Source organism: Nymphaea colorata, chromosome 1 (assembly GCF_008831285.2).
Source record: "Nymphaea colorata isolate Beijing-Zhang1983 chromosome 1, ASM883128v2, whole genome shotgun sequence".
NCBI lineage: Eukaryota > Viridiplantae > Streptophyta > Magnoliopsida > Nymphaeales > Nymphaeaceae > Nymphaea > Nymphaea colorata.
Genome location: NC_045138.2, coordinates 42,032,246 through 42,040,819, shown reverse-complemented (window position 1 = coordinate 42,040,819; position 8,574 = coordinate 42,032,246). Strand labels below are relative to the sequence as shown.

General features: G+C 39.6%; 1 long non-coding RNA gene across 1 annotated transcript; it reads left to right on the top strand.

The window, feature by feature from the left end:
- Positions 1-3,806: 3,806 nt before the first annotated feature.
- Positions 3,807-6,184, top strand: LOC116248790 (uncharacterized). Its single transcript, XR_004171060.2, has 3 exons — positions 3,807-4,263; positions 4,341-4,459; positions 5,242-6,184. It is a non-coding gene; the product is annotated as an uncharacterized LOC116248790 (long non-coding RNA).
- Positions 6,185-8,574: the final 2,390 nt, after the last annotated feature.

Below are 8,574 nucleotides of genomic sequence, written 5' to 3'. Positions count from 1 at the left end.
GCTTTCCCTTTTGAAGTCTCAATTTTTCTTGATTAGATACATCATCGAGTTTCTCTGTAATTGGTATTACATGTATATTAATTTAAGCAAAGCAACCGTTAATTTTGATTAGATTTTATTAAAGCATATGACAGTGACACCCATTTAGTGAAATTTTTGAACCAAAATGTTTTGAGCTGAGAACTTAAACATAAGTCTCCCTTGGAATAACAATGTTGGAAGAGTTTAGTTCTCTCATAACAGATGGGGACATAAAAATCAGATCGTTGATGGACGGCTTTTTTTATTTATTTTTTACTTGTTTGCCATAGTTGCATGATGGGGAAGAAGAAGATGAAGGGGGAGGAGGAAGCCCTCCCCACCACCGCCCGGAAGTAGCCATCACGCTGTCGCCACCGCCTGATGGCCGGCCATCCCCTCATCTTGAAGAATGGAAGAGGGGGGATTTCATCCCCCCCTGCCGCCAGATGGCAGCTATCATGCAGTGGTCGGTGCAGCCCGACGGTCTTCGCCGTCCAGTGGCAAGGGGGATGGAATCCCCCTCTCGTTTCCTCTACCCAGAGGAAAACCTCTACCCGCAATGGGTAGAGGCAGGGGGGCCCAAGCAGTTGTCACATATATTGCGATATTTTTGAAAATATCGTGATATAAAGTTTAAAAAGGAGGAAACGGAAAAACATCAAAAATCTTAATATTTTGAAAATATCGGCAAAAAATATTTATCGATAATATTGCGATGAAATCACATTTTTTCGCTACTGAATTGTGTGTTGTTTATATGATCTTGCGCACGGTTTTAATTCTTAAAAACTGCGTGCAATGAATTCTTTTAGCTAAAAAAGGGTATAACATGTTAAAAGCAAAGAAACAAAGGGTATTTTTTGAGCTGAAATTTCTTTTTATTGACAAAAAGGGTATTTAAATCTAACTTTTAGTAAATAGGGTTTATTAACTTTACATTTCAAGTGAGACGTGAGAGTGGAAGCTGCATCTTCCAGCTGTGCCTAACCTTTTACCGAGTGTCTGGCTCTTGGATGAGGATTTGAGAAGTGAGGAAGCTTCTTTTGACACGTGAGGATTTGAAGAGTGACGAATGATAACCTGCATTGAAGGTGAGGGTTGCTGGAAACTCAGAAAAGCATCCCATTAGATAACCTGTGTTGTTGTTATTTATTAAAGTGCCAGTTTCATTTTTTAATTTTCATTTCTTGCTCATCTAGTTAGTTTTTTTGATGCTCTTATATTAGTTTCTTATTTATTTTATTTTTACTTAATTTTGACAAACTTTTACTTTTTTAAAATCACTGAGATTTTTTCAATATTTTTTGAAAAAAAAATAGCTTTGCCAAAAACTGCCCGAGAAAAACCTTGCCGACAAAAATCTGAGAACGGTATATATATATATATATATATATATAGAAAAGTTAGAAAAACCCAAACCTAGACAAACACAAAACCCATTAAAACTATTTATTAAAATAAATTTTTTGCAATCTAGCCTTATAGATATGATGTTAACAACATATAATAAAAATCAAGCCTGATAGTAGAAAGATCTGTTTTTCCTTATACCTCTTACAACATCAAAATTTTAATAACAAAAAGACCTTTTTTACAAAAATAACTTGAACTGAAGTATGATTTATATTAAATTAGTGTTTAGAAATACAAAAGAAGAGGTTCACATTCTGTTTAAAACACTTTCTAACACAAATTTAAGAGGTCTAGTTTCTTAGTCAGGCAGATATATATATATATATATATATACTTACAAAGCCCTTCAATAGGCCTCTTTCCAACTCTTTGAGGTTGTCACCAAATGATTGAAGCTCCGCGTTTTTTATTTGAACCAATCACTAATCCGTCTCTCCCTTGCTTCCATTGTTGATGCGTCTATCCCGAAATTGAGATTCTCAATATACGACATATATGCACATCAATAGAAGCATATTTTCAAATGGTTCTAAACCTTCTCAACATCATCAAAATCTCTATTATGTGTCCAAATCGCTTCAAAAAATCGTGTTAAAAAACAATTATACACTTAGATCCTCATCCTTCTCAATATATATATATATATATATATATATATATATATATATATATATATATATATATATAGTTCCTTCTTTAAACTACTAAAAAGGAGTTCATCCCCCTTGTGACACCATGATTTGTGGGATGTGCTACTGCAGTAGCATAACTGATCTCAGCGAACTTGGAGTCATGGTAGTGGTCACCGCATGCCTTTCCCAGTGACTTAGTATTTTGGACTATAAGTTGTTTGAGTGTCCGGTGGTCCACCTTAAGCACCCGAGGTGGGGGTGGCACCAAATCTATTGCTCAAGCGGGTGTGTGCATGTTTGTTTAAAATATTTTGTTGTTAACTTGCATTCTCAAGTATGACTTATATTTCTCTCTTGGAATGATTGATTACCATATAGTCTTACCATAAACGATATTATCTACGCTACATAACTGGTACCAGCCTCGTTTCCTACAAAGCTACACTAGATCTCAATTTAGTTGTAGGAGAAACTAGAAATTTGATCATACTTATTTATTATACTGATCAATAATCCCATCAGGCAGACAATGGTACTCGCTCATCACAGTGGCCGTCAAGGAATGGTGTGATTCTAGTGAGATGTGATGATGCCACATTATTTGCCCTACATTTTCGGTTTGTACAAGGGCTTTGATGTATACGTTAATGCCATGTGTTTGACTTGTGGTATGTTGTATATATGGGTTGATCTTTATACATTTTGATTTTGTTTATACATATGATATGGTTCTGTTCTAGTTAGTTATTTAATTCTGTACTAATATAGAGTACCGCACACTATCTATTTAGGATAGGTCAAGCCATGGGCCAATTATGCAAGCAGATATTATATTATATCGTAGGACAAATCGTGCCATAGCTAACTATATAGGCAAAAAATTTCCCAAATCCTTGTACACTTATGCTGCATTGTATGGTATGGTTGAATTTCAATTATGGCATTGTCACAATTGATCCAAGTGAAGTTCATGATCAATGCGATAATTAACTCAATTTACGGGAGATGGTTAAGAGTCAAGAAGTTGTGTCATCTTAAAACAGAGGCCAGTATCGTCATAAGTGAGGGAGGGTTGGTTGCCACCCACTGCTTCACACAGTAGTTAAGGTAGTTGGGCCTCCAACAAGGATTTCAGCCAGAATGCTCCAACAACATGGAGTTGATAGATTTCAGTGTGTAGGGGGTGACCCAAAAGAAGAAAATATGGAAGACCATTGGGTTTTGACTCCCGCTGGCATGTGCTTCAGTGATGTTGTGCCCCAAATACATAGTAGAAAGAATAAAATATATTGCTTGAGAGATGAACAACCCATCAAAAAGGAGGATGGATCAAACCCCATGTTGAAGAGGGAGTGCGACTCAACATACCTGAATAGTCGCTCATCTCTAAAGTTTTGGACGGAAAAACTCACCCAGGAACTCAATAACGAGGATGAGAATAGGCCTCTGCTACGCGTACTAACAGTGAAGGGGAGACCAAGGGTTATCTTCATAGAGGATGATATTGAAGTATTGAAATGTCGTTTCTCCTGGTCAGTATTGAAATGTCGTTTCTCCTGGTCAGCCATTTGCTGCTTTGTGGAAAGAGATGCTAGAGGGGCGTTTGACGGGCCGGAAATCCACTGTAGCAAGGGAGATAAATTTCAAATTTTAAAAAGTTTCCTCGTTTATCAAACGCGGAATGAAAAAAATGCCCGTTAAACGCGTTTCCAGAAATATATTTCCGGAAACTTGTTTGCTCGGCGAGGGGTGGAAAAATAAACCCGGGTTTATTTTTCTGCCCCTTGGGAACCCACCCTTCGCCTTCACCTCCCACCCACACAGCGCCTGCCTCTCCCTCCTGCCACAGGCGCACAGCTGCCTCCTCGCCTTCGTTCCGAGTTGCTGGTCGTCGTCTCTTTCTCCCTCACTCTCCTGCTCCCTCGTCCTCTCTCTTGCCCTTTCACTCTCCTGCTCCCTCGTCCTCTCTCTCGCCCTTTCACTCTCCTGATCCCCTCTGCGTCTCTCTTGCCCTCTGAGTCTCCTTCTCCCCTCGTTGTCTCTCTCACCCTCTGAGTCTCCTTCTCCCCTCGTTGTCTCTCTCGCCCTCTCACTCTCCTGCTACCCTCCTCGTCTCTCTCGCAGAACGACCTCATCTTGCTCGCTGCCATAGATCAGATCCTCATCAGATCTGTGCATCTCTGCCTCTCCACCATAGGTAACCATCTCTCTCTCTCTCTCTCTCGATCTCGTCGCTGTTCGTCAGCCGTGAAAAGCAGCCAATATTTTGTGCAGATCTGTGAAGGCTTGAGGAGTGACACTAGAAGAGTGAAGGCTTTTTGTGCAGGCCGGTGAGGGAAGGAGAGGCGGTCCACTTCGCTGGTCGAGTCGTCATCGTCACTTTCTGTTATCAGGTAAATCTCAATTTCTTCAATTTGTGCCTGTGCTCTGGAAATCCCAATTTCTTCATTTTGTGCCTGTGCTCTGGAATCATCTCCTTCCCCTTTCCCGTTTCTCGATTCCTGCATTTCCCTCTTTTTTATGTACGACGTATTTTGACTTTGAGTTGGAGAGGGAAGGTTTGCTTGTTTCTTCTTCCTGTCGCCATACTCTTCTTACTTTATGTATAACTTTTAGTATTGAGCCCCAAGCGAAGGAGAGGAAAGACTAGAAGGCTCATCCAAGTTCAGGCTCCTCTTTTCTCTACCGTCTGGCCTCTACTGTATTCTGCTTTGTTGTTTGCATGCCTTGTACCTAAATCTGTACAGAGAAGTGTACATCAATGAACCTCTATCTTGGTGTTTCTGGTCCATCACAACCAGCTGACTGAGGTTGGTGGGGCATACGACCATCCAATATCCTGTTTGTCAACCTACAGCATTCCTTTGCATCATCTGTTTTTCTTTGAAGTTCATCTCTACCTTTGTTTGATCAGCAAACTGCTAGATGTTTCTAGATTTAATATTCGGCATTGAAATAGTGGAGTAGAAAAGAACTTGTCAGCAAAATGCTGTATCTATCTAGAGTTAATATCAGTTGTTAAACTAGTGCAGTAAAAATTATCCAAGAATTGTTCCTTGAACAGATCATATTGCGGTGGTCAAATTGAGTATGTACAACTGGACATGTGAAATTTCATGTCGATTTTCTTTGTCCTATTAGTGCTAATCATGGTTTGTTTTGTCTACAATTACAGGGAAGAGCGAAAATCCCTTGGTATGGTAGGTAAGAGTTGGAATTGCAAAGGGGTTTGCGAAGGCACTGGCTTACTTGCATGGTCAGGAATTATGTCCATGGGGATCTGAAGCCTACAAATATACTCTTGGGGGAGATGATGGAACCATACATATCAGATTTTGGATTGGGGAGACTGGCAAACATTGCAGGTGAGTCACCAGGTTTGCAATCTAATCGCGTACCAACTGATAACAGGCAACAACCAACTGATAGCAGGCAACAACAAGCATGACCTCAGAGATGGGATATTCTGTATCAAGCACCTGAAGCACCAAAACTTCTAAAACCATCGCAAAAGTGGGATGTTTACTCGTATGGGGTGATTCGGTTAGAGTTGATAACTGGTAGGTCAACAGAAGTTTTGATGTCGACCTCAGAGATGGACATAGTGAGCTGGGTTCAGTTGTGTATGGATGAGAAGAAGCCTTTTTCAGATGTTGTGGAGCCTGTTCTTCTGCGCCAAATGCAAATGGAAGAGGAAATGATTGGTGTTTTCAAGATTGCATTGTGTCAATATCAATCCAGAAAGAAGGCCTTCGATGAGGAACGTAGCTGATTTGCTGGACAGACTGACATGCACCGGCTAAGAATGTGAAGCTCAACTATTGTTTATGGCAGCTGTTAAATATATTGCCGAGAAAGAAGCTGCACAGGGGATATGTTAGAATCAAGTGAATCGGAGTTCTCAGTTGCAGTTCATTCAAAAAGGTTGTGTTCCATGCTGGAGCCTTTCAAAAGCTCCCTTTTTCCTATCACAACTTGTGAATTTGTTCCATTTCAACAAGATAAAAGGCATATGGCGTGCTTTCTTTCCCTGTGGTGCTTAAACCTGTTGTAACTTTGTTATTTGAATGTAGTATGTGAATTTTGCAGTGATCCTATCCATAGTTTGTTTTAAGATATACATTGTATGCTGGTAAGTCCATGTCAATAACCTGGTTTTGGCATCAAATTAGTTCAAAAGAACTAGTTTTTAATGCCGAAGTCAGGTTTCTAACAAGCTCTTAGGGTCAACGAAAGTAAGGTTACTACACTGCATCAACCAAACGATCCACATATCTGCCTGGCCCGTGATTCGTTCATTTAGCACTTGTTGAAAGAATATCGACTGAATGAGGAGGAAGATTACCCAGATCTTGGCCGTGGGGCATCTGTAACGACATTCTGCAAGAAAAAAGATATGTTTGTTGTCGTGGAGCAACCGAAATGTTCTGGCTTTTGCAAGCTTTTTTAGGTCTAGATGAAGATATGAACAGTAAGAATGTCTCTGATCTGCATATGCTTGATGAACTTGTCCTTTAGTTGGAACCAATATCTCTTGGACACTCTTGTTCAAGTACCTACAAGTTGTTTCCTAAAAGATTCTCATATAACAGGACTTGTTACTGTTCACACCACTGGCAGCCACAGCCATTAATAAAGAAAACCAAGGCACTGAACAAACGAAAACTTTGGTACTTCCAATTCAGTAGTTTCTTAAAAATGTTTCTTAAAAATCTGGAAATATGTTTCTTAAAAATCAAACACAGAAATATGTTTCTGGAAATATATTTCTCAGTTATCACACTCTCATAAAAATGAGAATTGGAAATATTTTTCTCATTCTCTTTTTCCAGAAAATATATTTTCAGAAATATATTTCCAATTCCATAATTTCATGCCATCAAACGGTCCCTAGAGGAAATATGGATTATAGCTTTGTGATGGCCGATCTAAAGAGAATCTGGAAGGACATTCCAAACACTCCCTTTTCCTTTTTGGGGAGAGGTTCCTTCCTTATCAGAGTTGACTCGCCTAAGCAAAAGGTACGAGCGTAGAAGCTTAGAGGGAGGGCTCTAGTGCCACTAAACTTTCAACATGCAAATGAAGCTGAAACATACCTTCATCTCCCAGGCTACCCACCTTGTTTTGGAACATCCAATTGTTTGAGGAAGTAGTCAAAGCCCTTCGGGTGAATTGATTGAGGTAGATCTTCTTACGACGAGTATGCTCAAAGTGGAGTTCCCTAGTAGGCTAAGCATCAGTGTCCCACCCAACTTTGTCTCCAAATATGTCATCAATCTAGAGGTTGGAGACGAATGGGGTCCTCCCTCAGGAAGTAGTGTATGAGGAATGTCTTTGCTTCTATACTACTTGTAGAGCAAACACCCACTATATAGAAGTTCGGGTTATGGAAGGCTTGAAAGAAGTTCAGGGTATGAATGGTTTTCTCATGCCTTTGTCGTTACATGAGAAGACACATATTCTAGAGGGCTTAAAGAAAGTTTGGTTATGAAGAACAACAAAATACATGGGAAGAATATTGTTGTAGATCAATTTGGCCTTCCTTCGGTTAATACATCTACAAAGTCTTTTCAAGTCCTGCAAAATTTGGAGTCTGTGATCAAAAGGGAAAAGCAAGGTCCCCTTGTGGGTGGTAGCCATGACTACATGATTGGAATCGGTTGGTGGAACTAGCCCCAAAAAGCAGATGGCTGAACTGAAAAAAATCTGTTGACAAAAGACTAAACTCAATCATCAAATAAGAGGTAGGTTCCTTTGGGGATAATTCCTCAATGTCCATCACGGAGCAGACAACTACCACGACAAAGCAAAGGTTTAGTGATGGGAGATTTCCCTCATGCATATACAAAAACAATATGCCTTAAACAGGATCATGTTCATGCTAAATCATTAAAAACAAAATTTTAACTGTAGCGGAAGCGTACCTGAATCCATTTGAATAAATGGACGATCGGATTACAGTAGGATCTTCCAGGGTCTTTGCGATGCACGTGCGGTGACTCTCAGATGGGGAAGAGACCACCCTAGAAACCAACGTTTCTAGCAACCATTCGCATGACCCCAGGGACCACTACCATTTTATATTATGGGCAATTACGGATTCAACCCATCAAAGAGTCTGTAATTGCGTACAAGTATTTATACATTTTAAAATCACCTCATACCATCTAAAATGACGTAATATCTCAAAATACAATCACTTAAGCGGATATTTACGTTAAGACAGCCATAATGTCAAAAATTTCTCATAGACATATGCCGGCTTGCCAAATGATCTTACAATCTCTCACTTACGCCAAATATGTCTTTATACATTCAGACATTACATAAAACCTGAGGAGCTCATAATTGTTATCTCATTAAACATCATTTTCACCAATCTCGTCCATGACTATATCAATACAGAACCAAAGCGGCTTTTGCTATATTAAAATTCGCTAAACCTTCAATGATCACAAATGTTAACACAATCAATGACATAGATCTGATATGGATGTATAGCATGAGA